At 34.8% G+C, this 25,566-nt stretch overlaps 1 protein-coding gene across 2 annotated transcripts in view; it reads left to right on the top strand.

The window, feature by feature from the left end:
- Positions 1 to 25,566, top strand: part of LOC111044184 (irregular chiasm C-roughest protein) — a 635,676-nt gene that overhangs the window by 436,332 nt on the left and 173,778 nt on the right. Inside the window, exon 4 of one of the 2 annotated variants that reach the window (XM_039424893.1) lies at positions 1,489 to 1,532. The exons of the other annotated variant lie outside the window; for it this stretch is intronic. The gene's annotated coding sequence lies outside the window, so the exon portion shown is untranslated. The remainder of the gene's footprint in view (positions 1 to 1,488; positions 1,533 to 25,566) is intronic. 2 annotated transcript variants of the gene reach the window in all.

Here is a 25,566-nt window from a genome sequence, read left to right as displayed (position 1 = left end):
GAATTCAGTTTAGGAATTATCTCATTTATCTTCCATTCATCGATAGTCTGCTGTTGAAAAGTGAACAAGGTATTTCATATTCCTAGAATATGATTATCGGATACTAGTAGTTCTGTGAACAGTAGACCTCACGCAGTTTCCTCATCCACAAGTATCTGATGTCACCTGTTTGAAATGTTAACAAACCACAAAGTAGAAGAAATCTACTCTTACTTCTCCTCTGTGTAACAAACTCAGTTCACGTTTGAATTTGTATTCCATTATGATATAATTCATCCAGTTCCGTGATAATCTCTCCATCTGATGAAAATCAGAAGAGTTGAAACTGGTTGTGTTGTGATAATATAGAAGAGTACTTGATATAATTCATTGCGTTTTGAGATTACGATACTCTACTCGAACCACCATACGATAATCATATTATATTGGGAAGACGAGATACCTTGTTCACTTTCCAATATCTGAATATTGATGAATGGATGATGGATGATATAATTCCTAAACTGCATTCATTACCAATTCATTACAATTATTCATCATTGTTTTTCAATAATAATTTTAGTAGCCATGAAAAAAGTGAGTAAAGTAATCTTGTAGGCTATTCAAGAAATAATCACATCATCTGCGCAAATGGAATAGTTATTACGAGAGTTTAACTATAAATCTATTCTATATATTCTAAATCTATTCAATTTCTATCTATAAACTATAAATTATAACTATTATTCAGAACAGAATAATGTTCTGATAACAAAAAACATAATTCATGGAATAAAGAGCTCTATTCCTCCCTGGCTACATAAAAATGATTATTAAATACAAAGACTAAGAAATTGTCAAAAACCACAGATTTTATTGAAAGTTGAAAAGACCGGTTTCGGTTACACCATTGTCAATCTAACTATAACCGGTCTTTCCAACTATGGATAAAATCTACAGTTTTTGACAATTTCTTAGTCTCTTAATTCAATATGAATAATTAACACAATATCAACTTCTCAACTACACAAAAAGTAGAAATGATTATTGGATTTTTGCAGAGATTCATTTAGTTGACTAATTTATTTTTTCTTTAGATAGAAACAAATATAGATTGAAAGTAAAACCAATGAACGAGGCTCATTAAATACTAGAGCTGTAGTTTCAACTTGAAATAATTTTTTATTATATTTCTTATGTTTTGAACTAACCTATTTGTCATATCCCACCATAACAATATGATGGTGTTTATAACTCAGAAACTTCCACAACTCTACATATTTCAATGAAGGTTTGTTTCTGAAATAACTTTCCTATCAAGTAATTCCAGGTAGCATCTATATTGCTGAACTGAAACAATCTGTTGACGAGATGAATTACTCGTCTTCAGAACATGATAAAGTTCTCTTTCTATTTTTTGTTCAGCTCTTGTGACTTTTTACTGATCGTTTATCAGTATAACATTTCAATCCGTGCGTGCTCCACTGAAATATTGTCTTTCTTTTCCAGGATAAAGTTTGTAGGACTGGAAAACCCACGCCATTCAGCTATAGGTAAGCGATAGCCTTCTTTCTTTTTGTTCGTTCTCTACTTTACCCCCGACTGTAATGTGTGTTTCAGAACCTGGGCACCCCCTCCCCTCTCCCGGCTCTTATTCTTCTGTGGTTTGGAATTTTATTTCCGTCCCAGCGTTTCAATTGGTATGAGCTTTATTGCTATTGGACATGAACGACGATGGAAAAATTGGCCTCTTCTCAATGGAAAAAGAGAGTCCTTTGAAAAATGCCCACTCTTTCGCCAAAGTTTTCTCCTCGAGTACTGTGTATCTCAGCCTGCTTGAGTGCAAGATATTGTCCTATTTACACTGTAAGGGCAACTCCTATTTTATACATCAATTTGAGCAATGAAAGGGGTCGGTGGCTGAAAAGCCAATAAAGAACGCTTTTCAATGAGAATCCTCATACGTCTATCTCTGTTCTTATTACTTATGAGAATGACTAACTATTTACGACTTGTGATTTATGTCTTATGAAGTAGATAGAGTTATTTCCATGAACATAGTACCTGGAATTGTTTATGTTCTTAGAATAGGAGTATGATTTATGTCTCATGAAGTGGATATAAGGAGTTATTTCCATGAACATAGTACCTGGAATTTTTTATGTTCTTAAAATAGGAGTATGATTTATGTCTCATGAAGTAGATATAAGGAGTTATTTCCATGAACATAGTACAGGGAATTTTTTATGTTCTTAGAATAGGAGCATGAACTTAGAGTACGTACTATGTACGTAGAATGGACAGTCGAATTCAAGTTGCAGAAATGAGGTTTCTAAGCAGTGTATTTGGCTGCACTAGAGTTGATAGAATCAGAAATACTGATATAAGACAGGTTTTATCGGTTGCTCCTTTGCATGAAAGAATTATTCAAAATAAACGCATCTGGTGCAGTCATTTGGATTGAATGCCACCTGGGAGAATACCCCTTTAAGTCCAAAACTATAACTTAGACCTACAGGAAGAAGAGATGTAGAGAGGCCAAGAAAGAGATGGGTACCGGAACGGGTTAATTGATAAACCTAATCACTGAAGTGAAAATGATGATGATAGGAGTTTTCAGTTTCATTTACTAAGACAAACAATTCAAACCCAAAAATAAGTCTATAAAACTGTAAAAATAAGGCCCGGTTGCACAAAGGTCGGTTAAATTTTAACCGTGATTAATTTCACGAGAACCAATGAGAGAAGGCCTTTTTTTATAAGACGGCTTTTCTGATCGCTTCTCGTGGAATTGATCACGATAAAAATTCAACCGGCTATTGTGCAACCGGCACTTGGTCTTTAAAAAACAATAGATTTTTACAACCTGAGATCTCTTGCCCCTTGTTTCTTCTGCTACTAGAGTAGAGTAGCATTCAATCGTGATAAGTACCGTACGGTCGAAATAACTTACTTGCAGCAGATTCGATAAGGAAGTGAACGCGTAATAAGCAAAGTTTGCATGGTGAAATGCCGACGGAAGTAGTGATTCACGAGTGGTGAAAAGTTATAATGACTTGGGCGAGTGTAAACCACACCAAGACAATATGAAACTCGCACTGCGCATGCGCACCTTTCTGTCTGTGCTTGGTTCACGATCGGAAAACAGAAAAATTTAACGAATTGCAAATAAATTCTCCTAGTCAAACAAGACGTAGGTACGTCCTGTATTTCACGATCTATTATGCAGACAAGTTGACCTACTTTCTTATAAAATATTTGGAATTCTACGGAGAACTCTGTAGATTTTTCTTACTGTACTATCATTTCGAATTACCTAGTACTTGGGCTCCATTTCAGTAGGCTACCATTCATTGGAGTATTTCATTATTTATTTACTTATGTTTGATACAATTACAAATCATCTGAATATGATCGGGATAGAACAACAGGCATAGCCCAAAACTATTCTGTTCCCAAATTTTGATAAATAATAAAATGTCCGAAAAAATAGGTTATGTTCTTACTGACTAAAGTTGAAGTTGCAAAGTCTATTATGCACATAAAACTCATACACTCATTCGGAATCTTCTCAAAAAATATGTGGTGCTCCTGTTATAGTTATGTCAAGTACAATCCAACACTACTGTAGTAATTCTAACACTAGCATTAATATATGTAGTAAACTATAGCTCTATAGAATGTCAAATTTATAAGATCTGACTCTGTTTTTTTTTTTGTTTCTATATAGAAAGTCACTATCAAAAATAATTTAAAACCATATCTTCTTAAAATGTATGAATTCAGGGTTACTTATTTCTATATATAAAATAGAATTATTTGCCTACCCTTTGTAGCAGGGGTGCCGACAGCATATTTTGATGTCGCAAGTTGCGACATGAGGCTGAATTTTGGGGTGGATTTTTGGAAAAAACTAGGGAAAATGTGGGGGGATTTTTCAATATACAGTTTTCAAGAACCTAAATGAATACCAAATTTTGAGAATTTTGGGGTGGGGGAATTTCGCGACATGGACCATTGGGGGGATGGGCACCCCTGGTTTGTAGCCTATATAGTAGCCTACCCTTTTTTGAAATTAATAGAACAATTTGTAATTATTTGTATTCCAATCTATCATTTTATTAACATAAAAAAGGGTACTAGCCTATATAATAATTTATGCTGTTTCATAAATAATTGAGAACATTTTAATCGGAGCAAATAATGTTCAAAAAAAGCAGAGGCAGCAGATTTGTGTGGTAAACTGATGGACTATCCCCTCAAAAATGGTAAATCACTTCTCTGGAGAAGGAGTGGGCCTTATTATCGAAGGAAAACATGAAACATAAACTCTCATTATTCATTCAGTAAAAAGCATTCAACAAAGCAGAGTTTAAATCATAAAATATTTATAGTTCCATAGAACTCGTGGGTTTGGTTGGAAATACCGACGTGACCTCTTCAACTGAATGAGGTTAAATCCACACTGCTCCACCTTTTTTTAAAAATAACTTATTTTGAAAATAGATGTTCCTCTCTGTACTCTCGTAGTTGCATTGATCGCGCCGGGGAATGTTTGTTTTCAATTATTCATCGTGAGTAGAGCTTCAGAGGACGAGCTCTGAAGAAATTTAATTAATTCAATGTATTGATAGTAACGTACTCTGGCCACGTGTGTGAGTGTGTAAACGTGCGCGTGTTTGGCCCCTGTATGTGTAAAAAGGTCACAGGTGAGTATGTTTCATTCATTAGTGAAGTCAGCAGTCTCCTATTGTAACTTAATGACCACTTGACGCGACACTGTGTCTACGCTGGCTTTGAGTGTCTCTCTCCCCCCACCACCGCTTCACACCCCTGCAGCTTTCGTCAGCAAGTACTCAGTAATATGTTTCCTGAAAACGTTGTCATCAGGATCAGCGATTCTACTGGGATTGTGTACTTGAAAGATATCCAATAATTTCGACTAAGGTGAATTCTCATTAGTTGATTGAATTATTCAGATACTATCTTGCCTTTTCCAAGCAATATCAATGTTTTTCACATCTAATTGGCGATTCTAGCGATTCTACTAGAATTGTGTACTTGAAAGATATCCAATAATTTCGACTGGTAGAAACAAGGGTGAATTCTCATTAGTTGATTGAAGTATTCAGATACTATCTTGCCGTTTCCAAGCAATATCAATGTTTTTCACCCCCATTTGATTGATGATCAATTAGATGATCTTCTTCTTATTTCATTCAGGGTCTAGGGTAACCGTCTGCTGGAACCGTATTCAACAAATCCTGGATCGGACTAATCTGCCGGCCGTTAATTCGGCCGAATGTGGTCGTCTATTGGAACAGTTTACGTCAGTCCAGTTGCCAATTATTAAAGTAACTACTATCATAGCAACCAATTTTTTTCATAAACAATGTTTATATCTAAATTTTGAAAATTCAATAAACAAATATCCACTAAATTAGTTATTCATTACAATAATCTTACCTTCAACAAATATCCACTAAACTAGTTATTTATTATTAAGCAATCTTTTTTCTCAGATTGCTTTGAGCATCACGACGATGATATCTTTTTTTCACTCATATCACACAATAGAACATGCTTTTGAACCAAACTTATCAACTTTTCATTGTCCATAGTTACAACTTTATGGAACAGAACAACTTCAAAAAACAAAAACAATCAAGACTGTGAAACAATTTTAGATGGAATTAAATGGATAATGCATTTATTCAAATTCTAATTAATATATAATTATTATTCAACGAAAATCCTAAATAAATGCTGCAAATCACCCCGAAGACCTCTGCTACTGCAGATATTGACAACAGGGTTAACAGCTAGAAAATTTCCATCTAGCTGTTAACCCTGTTGTCAATGTCTGCAGTAGCAGAGGTCTTCGGGGTGATTTGCAGCATTTATTTAGGATTTTCGTTAAATAATAATTATAAACAATTTCAGGTTAGGAACACTTTATTGTCTCAGTTCGGTCGGACAGAGCCGGAAAATCCCATTCAATTCGGATCGAAAAATTGATCGGCCGGAGACGGCCGTGCACGGCCGTATGAACCTGTTGCAATGGACGAGCATCTATTCCTTTATTTGTTGGGGGATCGTTCGGTAGTTTTCGGCCAATGCTAGTTCGGACGAAAACGGTTCTATAGTGGATGGCCCACCTTAGGCTCGTGCCTGTTCCGACTCACAACAGTATACTATATCTATTACATTACATTATTCTAAAATTGAAATAATCATTAAATAATTTACTAGAATTATAACCATTAGATGATAATCTATTGAATCCCTAAAGAATTGAGTATCCTTTAGGTGCGAGTAAAGCCAAGAAGTCACGATGAAGAGTGATTCCACTAAAGAGATGTGTAATGACAGAAACATTCGGGGTCATTGATATAAATGTAATACATATAGATATAGAAGGTAGATAGCGAGCTGAAATCTACATATCGACCTGACACTTCTGTTTGGATCCCTAGAGTTTTATGAATCAATATTGGACATTTTTTTGAGAAATTACTTGTATAACATAGCATGATTATTTTCAAAACAGGTTCCTACTTCAAGTTTAATTCAACTAAGAAGCTAGAATCAAAGTTTTTTCTTCTCAATCCGTTATTCTTCGAAATTCACAGGAAATCTTATTCTCATGAATTGAATGTACTTTTTTTGGGGGCTTATGGAATAAAGTTCAAAATTGTTCCAGCAATCAGTTTTTTATAGTTTTGTGCCTGCATGGTGCACATTGGGTAACGCTAAATGGACTAGCATATAATGGCGGTCAGACAAACTAATGTTCTCCTGACCAAAAACTACACAACATCTTGAAGAAATTGAAAAAATATAGTGTATATGTAGAAATTCGAGACTCATGAGCTGTATATCTGTCGTGTATCGTGTATCTGCCATACGCTAAATAAATAAATAAATGGAATAAACTTCGAAACTTATCTTGAAATCTTTGTAAATAAGTATCTAGTATTATTCCATTGGAAGGGATTATCAACACCACTCCATAACGTCCCATACATTTCTTCTCTCCCTATCATTTTGATGATGCTTTTATTGTATGAATCAATAAAGAATAAAGATACTAGGCTTTCCAACCTAGGAAATATGCTACAATGAATTCGAAAATTGATAATACGTTATAATGTATCGCTGCCGTTGAGATATCTTTCCGTAGCGTTCAACGCAAAGCCTCGTGTTTTATTATATTCTCTAGGGAGAACTAGAATACATACAGCGAAGACATGTAATGGATGCGCACACTAGCTTAAGTTTCCCCCATAGTTATTTACATTTTGTGTCTTCTTTTTCGTCGTCCGCTCTTTCCCTCTTTCAGTTCGTCTTCTCCCTTTTCGTCTCTTCCCCACGTGTTCCTTCTCTCGTACAGCATCTTCCCACTTATCCCACGAATCCAATCCAAACAGACAAGAATGCGAGAAGGGAATTGAATCGGGCGACCTCACGTGTGCAAGGTGGCTAAGCAGATTTGCTGGAAGCTCTGAGCGAAATTTACTACTACTACTACACGAGTTGTAGCCTAATCTGTTTTACGACGAACATCCTTTGAATGGCTTCTTTCCCGAAGAAATAGTGGGAAAATTCGCACAACTGGATGCATTCGATGTATCGAACAGCTTGCAATGTTTCCGGAATCTTATTGCAAAGTTTATTCAAGTATTTGCATCCCATTTCTGTAGCAACTCTGCGGAACTTGAGATGAGTTTAAAAGCGTGGCAATTGGGTCGACAATCGTAGCGTTTTTCATTTGAAAGGATTTTCAAGTTTCATTATCGATTTATTAGACTTTAAGATAGAAAAGGTTTAATAGACGTTTATTGAAAAGTTCAATAGAAATAATAGATTTCAAGAAAATGTTCAATAGACTTTTAAAATAATATGATAGAATGAAGGAATAAGAGAAATTTTAAGACTTTTAATAGAAGGGAAGAATAGAAGAAGTTTCAAAAACGCTATTATATTATTAGAATTTCATCAAATCATGGAAAAGGTTTAATATACTTTTATTGAAAAGTTCAACAGGAATAATAGATTTCAAGAAAATGTTCAATAGACTTTTAAAATAATATGATAGAATGAAGGAATAAGAGAAATTTTAAGACTTTTAATAGAAGGAAAAAATAGAAGAAGTTTTAAAACGCTATTATATTATTAGAATTTCATCAAATCGAGTTAGATATTATACAATTATTATTCTTGACATAATTGAGAGTGATTCAATTCATGTTCAAAAAGTACTCCAAATCTTCCACCCTTTTCTGCATAAGTTTCCCACTTCAAGTTGAATACTTAGTGTTGAATTTTTGTGCTATCGATAGCTTCAATTAGAATACACCTGAGAATATTACACCTATGGGGATGAAAGTGACAATACAATTATTGATTCTTTTGTTTTAATATATTGACTATATTAGAAAACACTTGTACTGAGAATAAGTAAATAAGTGACAACTCATTTATCAATAAAACTAGATGTTAACAAATACTACCTACCAGCATATAAATAATTGCACTATAAAAAGTTTTCACAGGTGAAATCTCAGTTGATACATTCTTTTGGACTTGACATTATAGTGTGTGAATCAAATCATCAACTCTAAATAGCCTCTAGACTGACTATTTTGAATCATGATTTAAAGCAGTTTTGGGAGAATGCCCATACTATTTTGTATGTATTCAATCAATCAATCATCTTTATTCTGATATACATACATAAAATGTACATGAATGCGGCAATTATACAAATCCTTAGTAATGTAACAAGTCAGGCAAACAAATATATATGAAGTTACATAGCTTATGAATAATGGTCATCATGGTTTTTTTCAAGAAACTCATGGTCTATTGTCTATGAATGAACTTTCATGATACGACTATCCTTCTGTACGACTATCATATCATATGTAGCAAGTTGTACTTGTAATCAATTTAAGAATTTGTTTCCAAGGTTATAGACTGTCGTCACGACTTGATCAATTAGATGATTGATCTGGCTTTCTATCTGAATAGAAAGGATTTGCTTGTCTATCGTATCCTCACATTGCAATAGGTTTATTTTGAACTTCTCGATATTCTAAATTATCTGGTTTTCCATCTGAATAGAAAGGATTTGCTTGTCCATCGTATCCTCACATTTCAATAGGTTTATTTTGAACTTATCGATATTCGAAATTGAAACTGATATAACTCGGTGTTCGAAATTGAATCAGTCATAACGTTACTTTGATGAGAACATGATGATCTATGTTCTGCTATCATGTTAGCTAGTTTTCTGCTAATAGTATCACTGTTCAGTACGCCGCTGAATGTGTCGAACGACTTTGCTTATTTAAATCAGTGGTTCGAGCGTCCAAGTTACTCTTTGTTGTTCATCATAATAATATGAGTGGATCTGTACCGTTGGGGGTTTAGGGGTCTGTTGAGGGGGTGGTTTTGAATTGGGGATTGTTTGCAACCGCGCTGTTTGGGGTCTGTCTTCTGGCAGAGTACAACGCTGGTCTGAGCCAAGTCTCAATGAACAACTATCACACCTAATCTATTGGCGGCCCGAATACATACATCCTCCATTACTACGATCGATGAACGTGGTTTGGTATATTTGTATCCCCCTCCACCTCCCCCCACCACCCCTACTCACATGCACTTGCATGCAAGCTCTACAAACACCATCTTGCCAAATGCGTTAAGGCTTCCCTCTCTCACACCATACCAACTGGTATATATATGGTACGTTGGCATAACACGGTTTCGCCCTTAAAATGATATCCGTCCAATTCCCTCTCCGCCCTTCGATATTGCTCTCTCATGTCGACCATCACACCATCTCTGTTCCCTATGAAGTCGACTACTGTCTCTCTCATCATAAACTACTACACCTATCTCCATCATTATCATTATACTCTCGATAGTCCAGAATCGACTTTCATATTGAATGAAAAAGACTAAGAAATTGTCAAAAAACTAATGATTCATTGATAATTAGAAATACCGGTTTCGGTTATTACACCATTGTCAATCTCTGATAAACTAAAATTGACAATTTCTTAGTCTTTTTCATTCAATATGAATAATTACCACAATATCAACTTCTCAACTACACAAAAAGTGAAGATCGACTTTCACTATCGATTCTCTTTAGGCCCTGCACACACATAGATTTTTGTTCATACGATATTTTGCCGTCCTTATGAATTCTATCAGATTAAAAGGAACTTGACAAACGTCATCTGTTTAATCCAATAGAATTTATAAGGACTGTAAAATACCGTACAAAATCGATGTGAGTGTAGCTAGCCTTACAGTAGTCCTCAATCTAGAGACGGTTTTTGTGAATCTGATGGGGAAAATCGATAGGAAATTTCAGAGACAATAATATTTACAAAACTCACAATCTAGAGAAGATCTTTGTAAATCAATACGATTGTGAATGTCGATACAAAAGTGGAGAGGAGTATTATGAAGAGAGGTATCGCACTCCTTAGTATCTGGTTCTTGCATTCCCTCTCTCTCTAACAGTGTCTCACTCTCAGTATTTTGGATATTATAATCTTCAATCGCTCATTTATTTCATATTACATCAAGAATCTATGTTGGTTATATTGCTCAGAATTACACTCTGTACACTCTTTCTCAATCGTTCTCTCTCCGTCTCACTTTTTTTAAATATATACTAGTCCAACAAAATAGCTTTCCTATCATAAATTTATTATCCAGTTGCAAAATCAGACTTTTTCTCTTCACTCAGTATTTATCAATGTACCTTGAATACAATGTACCTTGGTATTTATTTATTGAGTGTCTCCCATATCGTATACCCCTCTTAGACTAGGCGCACACCAGTTAGTGAAGACAAGACAAGACATGATCAGACACGTTTAGTCACAATACTTCAAATAGCTGCTTGTGACACAACTCACACTAATTAGTCATTGAAATTAGACATGTCTTCATAAGCAACTATGTGGGGCATTGTGACTAAACGTGTCTGATCATGTCTTGTCTTGTTTTGACTAACTGGTGTGCCCCTAGCCTTAGGGCTGTTTGCACAGTGTAAGCTTGAAATTGATTGAATCAGCTGATTGTTTAGTCTCAAAATGAAACACAGCATAAAAAACGAGACATTATATGGATTATCCAGTTTTAACTGAAATACGTTTAAACTAACACTATGCAAACGGCACTAAAATGAACTATAATATAGTTATAGTTATCTTTAATATATAAAGATATTATCTTTTAAATCCTCCGTCTGTCTGTTTTTAATAAAGCCAGCGATTCAATTCAATTCAATTCAATTCTTTCTCTCACACTCTCGCTCTCTTTTTTCTCTCTCTATTCACTATCTCTCTCAAATCCTCCTTCTGTGCTTGAGTGAAAGAGGGGTCTCTTATTGCCTCAACTTCGCCCAAATCACTTTTTGTATTGTTATAAAGTTCAAATAAAAGACATTCATCTATCTATCTATCTATCTGTCTCCCTCAAATCCTCCATCCTTCTCTTTCTCAAATCCTCCATCCTTCTCTCGCAAATCAACCATCTCTTTCTCAAATCCTCCATCCTTCTCTCTCAAATCAACTATCTCCCCCTCAAATCCGCCATCCTTCTCTCTCAAATCAACTATCTCTCCCTCAAATCCTCCATCCTTCTCTTTCAAATCAACCATCTCTTTCTCAAATCCTCCATCCTCCTCTCTAAAATCAACCATCTCTCCATCGCAAATCCGTTCATATATGATACATGTGTTGGCGCTCTAAACCATTAGACAGTATCAGCGATTCGAAAACACAACTGAAACTCCTTTATGTCATGAATCACTCTGTGGTCCGCCCAACGCTTATAGGCTAATAATTATTATAAACTTGTTAATCAAATTGGGTTGCAATGAAACACCGGCCGCTCTCTGAGTGGTAAGTAGCTAATGCATGAGACGTCGCTTGTGAAGCAAAACCGTTCTGACCAAGCCGGCTCCCTCTGTGGGGGACTCGCCATTGTCATCTAACATCTCCGCATCCCTTTTAATGCAAAACACATCGGTCCTCTGTCCAGAGAGTCAGTCAGCCTGGCTCCACACTGTCCACTGAGCTACCCTGGTTCACTTTTGTCAAGCAGTTCATAATACGGCCACTCACAGCCCGACAATGGAGTGATTCACGGTGTGTTAGTGTTAATTGGAGTGGTGTTTTAACGCGGCTCTGCGTTGGACTAGTTATAATTATATCAACATCAAACTCGTAGTTAATTTCACTGCTGTTGTGATTTGTAACGTCGGATATTAATTGCTAGGCCTATTGTATCGTTTAATTAGTTTTGATAGAGTAGTGCATTTGAAATGTTTCAATTATTTTGGTTCAATGGGTGTGCTGTATGAAAGGCTTAGGAGTACTCTATCAATGACTCAGACCAAGAATATGATAAGCCATTTTCAGCAAAATTTTCAGTGTGAGAGAAATAATGGAAAACAAGATTGGATTCGAATCGTATAATATATGAAAATATAAAATCTACTATATTTTATTCGTAAGTTGTGTAATTCTGAATGATTAAATAAATGAATAAATGTTATACAGATGAACATTCATACATTCAATGGAGCTTGATTCTTGAATAATTATAATGCGAAGTTTTTACAATATTTACTGCAAATAATCTATCGTGCTCATCAATGCTCTAATGCGGTGGGAATCTGATGTAACTTTTCAACCTTGAGGATATTTCATCTATGACCAGCTGAATAAAGAGAGAAATAATAGAAAACAAGATTGGATTCGAATCGTATAATTATGAAAATATAAAATCTAGTATATTTTATTCGTACTGGAAGTATGAAATGCATGTAATGATAACAGTTATTCATAAAAACTGTTATTATTGTACTGTTATTGTTGTAATAATAACAATAATTGAAAATAACTGTTATTATTACATGCATTTCATACTTTCAGTAATAATAAAATATACTATATTCTATATTTTCATAATTATACGATTCGAATCCAATCCTGTTTTCTATAATTTCTATCTTTATTCAGCTGGTCATAGATGAAATATCCCCAAGGTTGAAAAGTTACATCAGATTCCTATCGCATTTGAGCATAATAGATACTGATAATTTGATAATAGATACTTACTCCTTGGTGCTACAGCTCATTCAGAGCCTTGACCTCCTTAAAAAATAATAATAAAACGATAATAGATATATTTGCATAATAGATATAGATTATTTGCATTAAAATAGATATATTTACAGTAAGTTTTGTGAAAACTTACAATTATTCAATAATCAAGCTCCATTGAATGCATGAATGTTCATCTGTGTAACATTTTCATATGTATGTTTCTACTTTCCTTCTTTGTGAATTTCTTCAAACTGAGATGTTTATAGGAATCCACCATTTTTTTCATTTTAGAAATAATTATGTTTTAGTAACACTCGGCCCCTCCGCTCGAGTTTTCAACCTTTTCAGGGACCTTCCGTATTCAATATTAATACTATTTAACTTTTAACTTATTTTGTTAATTGTCAATTGTATTTATATAATTATAAACATATAAACTATTGATTGATTGATAACATTGACGTGATCAAAGGTCATATTTATGATCGATAATTCCAAGTGGAACAGTATAACAGAAACATTCCAAGAGGAAAAGGTCTCGAGTTCATTGGTCATTTATCTAGGAGAAAGTTAGTTGTTTTTTCCATATTTATGACAAAATCCTAGTTATCTTCTATTACTTTGACTGCTCACAACCCAATATGCAGTGTTTATCCAGACTGATGTTCACTTGAACTTAATGTACTTGAAGCTTTAAGGGTTCCTGTGAACAATGATCCAGTGAAATGAATTGTGAAATGATCCTAAGAACACCAACCTTATTTATTTATTTACGATACAAATGAAACTGATGTAATAACATTGGTAGTGTAGTGCTCTTCCTGGGGGAGTCACTCTCACCTCCAAGGATAGGACAATACACGTAGGGTGATGTAATGCTGTATTTAAATGCCTCACGTTGGGCCGGAAAATCATGTGGAGCGGTATTTGATGGCTTCACACATGTAGAGTGAATCTTGTACTGAGTCAATGGTGTAGCGGCTATAAATTTTGCAATGGCGTGTGAGGACGCTGAGTGAACACCAGACTGATTGACTCACTACAAGACTCAATACAATTGTCGGAATCGCGGGAGGCCTAAACGCTCGCTCACCCTTGATTCCTCTAATGACAAATTGTATAATGATGAAATTTTTAATAAGTAGTGTAGCGATCGCTAAACACTGAAGACGGATACCTTAAAATTATTACCTGTGAAGAATGAGCATACAAAATCATACAGGTCGAGCAAAAATTCCGATGTAGATAATTTACGGGACTGCGTCTCTAATAAGTTCTGAAGGATTAAAATACGGTATTTGAGCCAAATATCGTTCAGAATATATTTCGAGAACAGAGTCTTGTCGGGTTTTAAGCTCTATTGTAGGAATTTATATGATCTATGGCTGCATCTGCTGTACAATGATGTGTTCGCTCCTAAGTCGAGGTAGGTAACAGATAAAAGCTGATATATGAGCAGGTAAGGACAAAGAATAAATATCTCGATCTGACCCCACTCGCTACATCCACTTAGACCTGTTCCAATATCCAGCTTGATTCAATTATTCCAATGATCGTATTTGATCGGTTCTTGATGATATAGAACGTATCAGACACAATAATTGACAGGCTTAAGAAATAATCGAACTCAGAAAGCGAATTAACAAAACTGAAATATATTACAATAAAATATGCAATCATACAGTGCAGGTTCAGAATTTGATTTACAGGTTGATAATAATTTGGCATTAACAGAATAGTTAAAAATTTTCTTGTGCTTGCATGATACCATGCGTGATTCAACAGAATTTTACGATTGATAAAATTGAACAATTTTGAAAAAAATAGTGAAAAATGAATTATAAAAAAATATTTTTTAGAAAAATGCTCGGGTCGTGGTTCAGGCAGCGGAGGATAGCTAATCAACCACAAGTTCGTATAAATAAATATGAATAAATTCTAGGCTCTTAAATGCTAAAAGCGCTTGTCGGCGTGGCCAATAATTTAACGAAGAAAAAATTTATGTTTCTGCACTGAAATATTTTCGAAGCGTAGATTGGGGCCCCTTATGACTTATAACTCACGTGAAATTCCTTGGTAGTCGTGGTTTTCTTCTTTAGATCAAAAATCGTTTGATCGGCGGCAATCCAGGCTTCGGTTTCAGCACGTGGGGAATTTTAATTTAAATATCTCCTTCACCGAATTAATTAAGGGATAATTTACTTTAAACTTTTAAATTTATCGATTGATGAAAACAGAAATTTACGAAAAACAAATAAATTGGCCTAAAATATCGGCTCACAAATAGAACATTTAAAATCGAACAAGAAGTTTTCACAAATAGGTCTTGGTAACTATAAAAAGAGATCTGCACGGTAAGGATTTCAAAAGGGAAGTGCTGCTCTTTTCTCTAAGTTTTTAGGCTAGACCTTGCTACTCAGAATCTCAATGTAATAATTTGCATAAAAATTTGCCATTGGTAGAACGCTTGTGACGTAAACATGACGTCAGTGGCAAGCAGTAGAATACAATTCCTTTAATTACAATAATAATTTCTTTTGTAGGTTTGCTGTGGATAATGGTTTGTTTGACAATTTTGAAAGCTTCTATTATTCCCATTATTTTGATTATGATCATAGCAGCGTTTAAATTGAGGAGTAGGTCGTGAGCAATCATATGGTACTGATTCATAATTTTGGCTGGTATACTGATTAAATTTTGAGTTATGTTGATTTTGTGCGTATCTCTGGTCTGAACGGTGGTTTGATATTGCCATCACAGACTGTATGCCATATAAATGATTTATCAGCTGCTTGCAATCAGTAATGGGTTGTGTGGCGAGTGCCATTCTAACTTGATACGGTAGCTTCTTTAAAATAATACTTGCTAATGCCGATTCGTTAATGGGCTCGCTCAATTGAGAATTTTTAAACTGTAGAGCAGTGACGAAAGTGGTACATGCACCGTCTAAGTTAGGGTTGAAATCGCATGATATGATGTCCGCTAGCACGTCCAACTGTTTACTTCTGCTCCAATACTGTTCCAGGAAGACAGCGACAAACTCATCCAATGATGTAAATTCATGGGCTCTACTCCGAAAGAACATCAGGGGTTCGCCAATCAATAAATTAGTCAAACGAAGACGCCAAAAATTCCAAGAGGTAGGTGCAAGAGTTTGTACTAATTTTATCTGATCAATGAATGGTTGAGGTTGCAAATGGCGATCAGTATTATCAAATTTTCCTAGTCCTTGTAATATACTATGTACGTTGAGGTTGTCTGTTTGAATCCCTTGAGGTTGTTGTTGAATATGATTTTCCAATGCTATTATTTTTTCCTGGAATATCTGCCATTGACTATTATGTGTGATTTTATTTGCGTTTATTTCTTGATTTAATTGAGTCAGAGTGGATTTTTGAATTAGTAGAGTTCCGTTTAAAGCTTTACAGGTTTCAGTATTTTGATTGATGCTACCTTGCAGTTGGTTCATTTTTGTGGACATATTAATCTGTTTATTTTGTATTTCTTTAATACTGTTAATATTTTTGTCAACTGTAGTTGTTAATGTTTGATTGGCAACGGTAATTTGTTTGTGGATTTCTTGATGGCAATCGGCCTTAATGTTATTGGTTATATCCTGAATGGGTGTAGTGATTTGTATGGTTAGGTTATCTATCCTTTCGTTGAGCTCACATGTAACCGTATCCAACCTTTCCGATAATCCTGCCGTAACTTTATCCTGACTTTCTTTCTGTAGATTTATCATTGCTTTTAATTCTTCCCTATGATTCTCTACTTTAGCCTCAATAGTATCCAACCGTCGTTCTACTGATTTTATAGCGCCCGCTGTCTCTTTCATGCCCTGTTCCATTGTTTGCTTATTTGCCTCTTTCATTTCCACATTCTCTTTTTTAATCTCCTGCATCATTTTGTCCATTGTGTTTTGTAGCATAATATTGAACATACTGCTAGTTTGTTCCATCATTACCTTTTGAAAAGGACCTAGCTCTGTGACTGAAAATAGACTTTGTTTGCTCAGATGTGACTCGGCCTCTGGAGATGCGGGTTCGGCAGGCTGCTCCTCGCCCCCTTCAAAGTTGATCTCTACTATCCGTTGATTCAATGGTGTGTCAGCGGCGTCGATTCGAGTGGATGATAGAGGTTGCAGACCTGGTGGATCGAAGACTATCGACCCGACGCTTCCTGGTTCCCTTTCTCGTGGCGTATTGGCATCTACCGTGGTGGGGTTTGATGTGCTTGGAGTCGACAAAGTGGGATCTGTGCAACCGCCGTACATATATGAAACTTCAGAGTTTGCGGGAGTGTGATTCATTATGTCAAATATGATAAATGCTTATTAAACAGTGACAAAAATGATAAGCGAAGATGCTTAAAAAAGAGACACAAACCGGGACTTACAGTGAACAGTGATGTGTAAAGTGTTTGGATACTCTTACAACAAGGTATTTATACTTAAGTTTTTTACAATGCTCTAGCGCCCCAATGTTTTGTTGATTTATTCTTGGCTAGTTTACAGGCTGCGACTTATTTTCCAACCGGCTTAAACACCTAATATATTTTTGACTAGAAAGTAATAGCAGTTTAGGCTTATAAAATATAATCTCTCTTTATAAACATGTAATTTTTCACAGTACTAATAATATAAAATTTTCTTTAAAACATATAATTTCTCTCTATTTAAAGCTCTTGTTTCCCCAAAAAGTAATACAAATTTCCCTTCGCCAGTTTTCCTCACAACTCGTATAAGTTATCTATAATTTTCAATATGGTTATTGACTTAATTTCAAATAATTATTCAATGAGCTTGGCTCTCATCATCAGTCCCACGTTGGTACGACATGTCTTTGTGTCACGTTATTCTTATATTTAAATAACGATTAGCCTCCTGCTTGGCATCAGTCGGTAAAGCATGAGATTTGATATAATTAGGTCGTGGTTTTCTAATAGTATTCAGTCTTAAAAAATCTTGATAGGCCTAGATATGGGCTTCTCCAATAACTCTTGTAATTCAATAAATAATAAATATATATATAAATGATACTTATACTATAGAGTTGAGGAATAAAAAATAAATTGCACACCATGAAAGTTTCATACATATATTACATAAATAATGCAAAGATCAGTCGAGGCAAAAAATATATAGAGCGATAAAAAAAAATATAATATAAAAATAGAACAATAATTGAAATCAATAAAAATATCACAGGCTAACTTTATATTCTAGATTTATGGCACGAATCATTACCATGTGCCTTTATCTTAAAATCATATGCATTCTGTTGCATGTAGTTGCGATATGCGCTTGCTAATACTTGTCGACTTGGATAATTCAATCAAAAAATGTGTGCTCTAAGATCAGCTTGATAAATTAGCCACTAATAATCCAAATATATATATATATTAAAATCTCTAGTATTTAGTAGATTTATTTGTATCGCATATATATTTTTATCTCAGGGTGCAAGATTCGGCACCTGACGGAATGGGTAGAGCCATTCATCTAGTGAATTAGAACTATAATAAATTATCGCAAATTGTATTGCAAAAAATTAAATATTATATGCATATGTTTAATAGCCTAGATTTCGTACTTCTTTGATTTAATAGAATTTCTAAAATATTGATCTATATTTTGCTTTCAAATAAATACCTTTAATACTAATTTTACTTGCGCAAGTATTACTCTTATTAATTTCTCAATTTATAATAAAACCCTTTCGGCGAGCTAGCTTTGATCATCAGATTAATTCGAAGCACTAGGGCGCCCATCACTAATTCAAATTTAATCACTCACGTGTCGAAAATCTTCTTGTAAGCCGCCGATGTCGATCCAACTCCATGTGGTCCGGGAATATGGTAGCCGGAATCGTCTCCTCCAAGGGGTTATAAATTTAATTCAAAATGAAAATGACTTCTGCTTCACAATAGCATCACGAAGTCTTTTAAGAAATTTAATAATTTACTTTAACTTTAACTTTTACAAAATCATTAGTAAGGTACTACGCTCTAAAATATTTGGGGTCCTCTTATGGTGGCATTTGGCTGGCGAGTGCTGGTTCTTCCTTCTCAAGTTTTACAGATCCTCTTTCCGACTTTCAAATTAGCATAAAATTTAAATATCTTAGTCCTCCGCCATTTAGGTTCAAATAGATCTTACAAAAAATACCAAAATATTGCTTAGATTATATGATTAATAATTTCTTTGCATTCGAGCCATATCGATAACATAGATTACACAAATTTTAACACAAAATCTAGTACATTTATATAAATATATAGAAATATTTTTGAACTGGCCTACAGTTGCCGCCTATTAACTGCCGTTTTACTATTGGTGCATGCAAATTTTATTCGGTATTCATGCGCCTGGTAACTCTTATTTCCTGAATACATTAAATTATTTTTATTTGGTTTTTTATTTATGCTCTTTGCATGCTAGTTAATATTCTATACATTAATATTAATTCCATGCTACCTAATAATTAGCCACGTGGACGGGTGTTTTTTCATATTGCACACCATCTGATTGCAATAAAGCTCTGCCAAGGGGTTTTGGTCAGATTCTACGTTCCTCGGTTTGATCGATCTCTAGGTCACCGATCCGTGAATACATGTACATAACCTCAATCTTCAAATATTTTATATAATAATCTATTTATGAGCAATAAACTTCCTTCAAATCCTTTTTAGGTTCTTGTACCATTTAGCCAGAATAAGCTGATGCTATCTAATCTTAGTTATTATCTATTTGGCGATATTAGCCAGTTACTTTATTTCAGACCTATTACTGTTTCTGTTAGGGCTTTTTGTCTACCCAGATTTAATATGTTACAACATTGACGAACATAAACATTGATTAAAAAATAACTATAGGTCGGATAAGAATGATCCAGACACCAATAGAAAGGAGACATTCTCCCCGTTGATTTGATATAAAATTATTACGCATTACGACGCCCCATGATTCTGAGAGAAGTGATATTCAAAAGAAAAACAAATCTTCGCGATGATTCCAATTTTATCATAAAAGTTAAATTTCCTTTTGATCCTTCAACCCTGAAACTTTTCTAGCACTACTAGGATATCTGGGATGATATTCTACATCCAATTCTGACGTTGAATTGGAAATTCGAGAAAGTTGCAATTTCACACGATTTTGGCAACCCTGTAATTTCTTGGGATGGAGGGCCAAGTCTCAACTTATTTCACACAAACTATAAAATAATAAGGTAGTCCTTGTGCTATTAGCATTGGAATGATACTTCTGGGGAAATTGTTATGAGTGTGATTATATAAATGACTCTACATCCCTTCACATTGGGGTGTGAATAAGGCGCAATTTTTCAAACAACTTCTAGGTTGGCAGTTACAGGGTGTATTTAGAAATATTATGGGATATGGGTGAGAGGGATTGAGCATGGAGGGAGCTGGCTGCAGGTAGCGTGTGCGCTTCAACGACAAAGAGAGCATAAAAATAAACTGCTAGTAAAGGGGGAACGTGTGCGATACGAGTTTCATAGCAGTTGTAAACTTGCGCACCCTTAATGCGCCCCCTTCGGACAGCGTACATCGCATTCGGTTATTTCACACGGTATTTTCCGCCGTATACGTGGAAACGCCGCTTGTAGAGCCGACCGACAGACCTCACTAATGTACATTTGTGCCTAGAGCCTCTAGAAAGGCCACTCAGTGACCACTCAACACTGTAGTCATACTGTAATTGAATTTGTTTTTGAATGGTTTGGATTATACTATAGTAAACGCAAATTGGAGAGGCTAAGGTCTATAAATACGTATAAAGTTCTAATTATTTATAGACCTTGAGAGAGGTGAGTGATGATGGCACCATCTCTTAGTGAAACTGGTAAATTTTACTTTCCTTGCCCTATTACCATAGGGTATAGAGTCCAAAAAAGTGGTTTTTGGGTATTGGTCTGTATGTGTGTGTGTATGAGTGTATGTGCGTCTGTGTACACGATATTTCATCTCCCAATCAACGGAATGACTTTAAACTTGGAACTTAAGGTCCTTACACTATAAGGATCCGACACGAACAATTTCGATCAAATGTGATTCAAGATTGCGGCAAAAATGGCGAAAATGTTGTCAAAAATAGGGGTTTTCGCGATTTTCTCGAAAATGGCTCCAACGATTTTAATCAAATTTATACCTAAAATAAGCTATATCAACTGCCACAAGTCCCATATCTGTAAAAATTTCAGGAGCTCCGCCCCATCTATTCAAAGTTTGATTTAAGATTCTCAATTATCAGGCTTCAGATTCAATTTAAACATAAAATTCCAAGTGGAAAAGATTGAGCATGAGAATCTCTACAATTAATGTCTTGTAACATTTTCACCTAAAATTAAAAATAAGCTCGAAATTCGAGAAAATGTGACTATCCAATTGCAAACTGTTAGCAAAAAATAAAGGTCGAGCACATTATTGATTCTATTAAATGATTCACTATGAAGAGATAGCAGACCTCGTGTTTCTCCAGCGTTATTGCCCAGTTACCAGCTGACTCAAATCTTCGAATAGTAGACTTGAGATGCGCGGGAACACTAGCGTCAGGTGATCAATTTTCATAACTGCAAGGAAAGTTGTGTGAGTGCGCCACACCAGATTTTTAATCTTTAAATTGCATATGTTATTCTACATATTGGAGATGTGTCAATCATATGATAATTTTAAAATCAGGTTTTATTTATGTTTTAGAAAAAAAAACAAACAAATACTCGTAACTTGTATTATAGTCATAGCCTACTATCACAGCCTACTATAGATAGATTTATATAGAAAGTAAGCCATGCAACTATAGATTATCTAAAGTAAGCCATGACTATGCTGATTATGGATGCTCATTGGAGATGAGAGCTGAGGTCGAGCTCATTATTGACCTTGGAGAAAATATGGCATATTTTTCCCAAGGTCCAAGAGCAAGATCTCAATCCTCACATCATAAGGATAATAATGTGATAATTTATTCGTTTTCAAAGTCAAAATATCCTACCAATATTAGATAAACTCAGAGAAACTAAAATTAATTCATGTTAATAGAATAGTTTTGGGCCAACCCTGTTGTTCTATCCCAATCACATTCATAGGACATGTGAATGTATTCATAGTGAATGAGTAAATAAATAAATAATTTGGTGGAAAAAGAAGATAAGTGAATTCATATAAATTACAATTCCATGTATTTTCATAACTTTAGGAAATGATAATTGCAGTATAGACAATTCCAGTTCAAATCTATATTGCAATTGAGTGAAGAAATGGACTTTCTTGCAAGGATTCCATCCCCATTTCATCGATCACAGAAGTAGAGGCAGTTTGTAGTATTTAAATTTGGCAGTAGTTGTAGAAATATAGTACATTTCCATCATTAACCTAGATAATGAACATCGAGGCTACTCATTCTCTTAGAACTTGATGGCTTATATCTGTTTCTACTAGAATTCAAAACTTGATACATTCATTCATCCATTCGTATAGTCCAACGCCAACACCAGCCTTGAATTATTAGGCCTTGTTGGCAAATTGATACAAATAAACTCATTCAAATGCTTATAATTCAACATCTCTCTCATGTTGTTTGGAAAATATTCTTCATACTAGGCTACCAATGTAAATCAGTTTACTATCAGAGTCAAAACTTTGTGTCTTTTCAACCCGATTTCATCCTACAGAATTTACCAGACCGTAATTTCTTCCCCATGTTTTTGAGGTGTAGATTTTGATAACACAAATGCTTAACGATCATTCATTCACATTCATAAGCAAGAACACTTTTGTGACAGAGTTTGACCCGAATAAACAGTAGTGGTTTTCCGGAAACGTAGTGATCTTTCGGTTGGAAGAAGTTTCCGCTTTAGTGCTCACTCCTCCACTCCAGCATGCCGAATGTTTGTAGCCAGGGGTTGAGGAAGGGCCAAGTACCACTGCTCGCTTCCCAGACCTTATCACCTCCTTGCTTCGGTCGTCTTCTTTGCCCGCCGCCGTAAAAGCCCTACAATCTGACTCACTCCATGCTTTTAAACGAATTCCTGTCTTGTAAAAGTGGCAATAGTTGGAGAGTTGGCTAGTAAAAGGGTTTGCAAGGCTGGAAATTCAATTGGTATCTCACCAATAACGAGGTTAGAGAGTGCTCTGATAAAGGTTTGTTACCCAAACTAACAACGGGAGTTGTGTAATGTTTTTAAAGAATTGTATGAAATGTGAATTATCATTTTATCAATGGATTTTTATTACGAATTCCTTTATTGTCATAACCACTTTTCATGTAGTATCAATGTCCATGTTGTTAGATGGAGTGTGATGGGGTAAGACAGAACAGATTGATGCGCCCTTAAGTTCAAACCCATGAACGCATCTATTTTTGATATTCCAAAAATATTAATAACTGCCTCTCCCTTGAAATAAGTATCCTACGACATGAATCGGAAGGAACTGTATACTTATCAAAAGATCATCTTGAGTGTTGATCAGCTAATGATCGCTATCGAGTGGGTGAAATATATTTCAAAAATAACATCATAGCAACCTTTTTTGAAAAGTTTTTAATATAAAATAAAAGATTGAATACACAAATTGAAACAAAACAACTAGTTTTGATGTTTCATCTTCAGGTTTTAAAAATATATTTCAAATAGACGTTTTACTTATGAATAAGGTGAAAACATACATTTTAACGTGAAATATAATACTTTCTCCATTCCCTACATGAATGTAGTTTCAAGTACAGATTCAACTTTTCAGAATTAACATTCTGAAATAGAGTCTCCAACTAGCTTTAACTAAGAAATCAAATCAAAATACGATAGTAATATAAAATCAAACTAACTTTGAATCTACTATCATCTTCTTTGCCCGCCGCCGTAAAAGCCCTACAATCTGACTCACTCCACGCGAGGATATTTTTAATATTCTTTCCGAAGAATGGACATTGATATGTCCAAAGCTCCGCCAATTTATGTAGATGCATAACAACATAATTATCTATAGTTATTATATTACAAATTACTTTTTCATATCATATACAGTTCAATAATTATTTTCTTAGTCTATATTATGTAAATTCATCTATAATTTTGCTGTATTGTAAGCTATTGTATATAAGTGTATAAGCCAGTATATATTGTAATCTACATAAATAAAGTACTCATTCATTCACATTCATAAGCAAGAACACTTTTGTGACAGAGTTTGACCCGAATAAACAGTAGTGGTTTTCCGGAAACGTAGTGATCTTTCGGTTGGAAGAAGTTTCCGCTTTAGTGCTCACTCCTCCACTCCAGCATGCCGAATGTTTGTAGCCAGGGGTTGAGGAAGGGTCTAGGTCTTGACCACTCCAAATACCTCCACAACTCCTTCTATTTCTTCTTCTTCTTCTCTTCTTCTTCTTCTTCTTCTTCTTCTTCTTCTTCTTCTTCTTCTTCTTCTTCTTCTTCTTCTTCTCCGTCTTCCTCTTCCTCTCGCTTTCCTTGAAACACTTTCGGGGCTGTATCTGTGAGGCCAAGTACCACTGCTCGCTTCCCAGACCTTATCACCTCCTTGCTTCGGTCGTCTTCTTTGCCCGCCGCCGTAAAAGCCCTACAATCTGACCCACTCCATGCTTTTAAACGAATTCCTGTCTTGTAAAAGTGGCAATAGTTGGAGAGTTGGCTAGTAAAAGGGTTTGCAAGGCTGGAAATTCAATTGGTATCTCACCAATAACGAGGTTAGAGAGTGCTCTGATAAAGGTTTGTTACCCAAACTAACAACGGGAGTTGTGTAATGTTTTTAAAGAATTGTATGAAATGTGAATTATCATTTTATCAATGGATTTTTATTACGAATTCCTTTATTGTCATAACCACTTTTCATGTAGTATCAATGTCCATGTTGTTAGATGGAGTGTGATGGGGTAAGACAGAACAGATTGATGCGCCCTTAAGTTCAAACCCATGAACGCATCTATTTTTGATATTCCAAAAATATTAATAACTGCCTCTCCCTTGAAATAAGTATCCTACGACATGAATCGGAAGGAACTGTATACTTATCAAAAGATCATCTTGAGTGTTGATCAGCTAATGATCGCTATCGAGTGGGTGAAATATATTTCAAAAATAACATCATAGCAACCTTTTTTGAAAAGTTTTTAATATAAAATAAAAGATTGAATACACAAATTGAAACAAAACAACTAGTTTTGATGTTTCATCTTCAGGTTTTAAAAATATATTTCAAATAGACGTTTTACTTATGAATAAGGTGAAAACATACATTTTAACGTGAAATATAATACTTTCTCCATTCCCTACATGAATGTAGTTTCAAGTACAGATTCAACTTTTCAGAATTAACATTCTGAAATAGAGTCTCCAACTAGCTTTAACTAAGAAATCAAATCAAAATACGATAGTAATATAAAATCAAACTAACTTTGAATCTACTATCA

Source organism: Nilaparvata lugens, chromosome 3, assembly GCF_014356525.2.
Source record: "Nilaparvata lugens isolate BPH chromosome 3, ASM1435652v1, whole genome shotgun sequence".
NCBI classification, from domain to species: domain Eukaryota; kingdom Metazoa; phylum Arthropoda; class Insecta; order Hemiptera; family Delphacidae; genus Nilaparvata; species Nilaparvata lugens.
The sequence above is the reverse complement of the archived record's forward strand: the minus strand, read 5'-3'. Positions and strand labels throughout refer to the sequence as shown.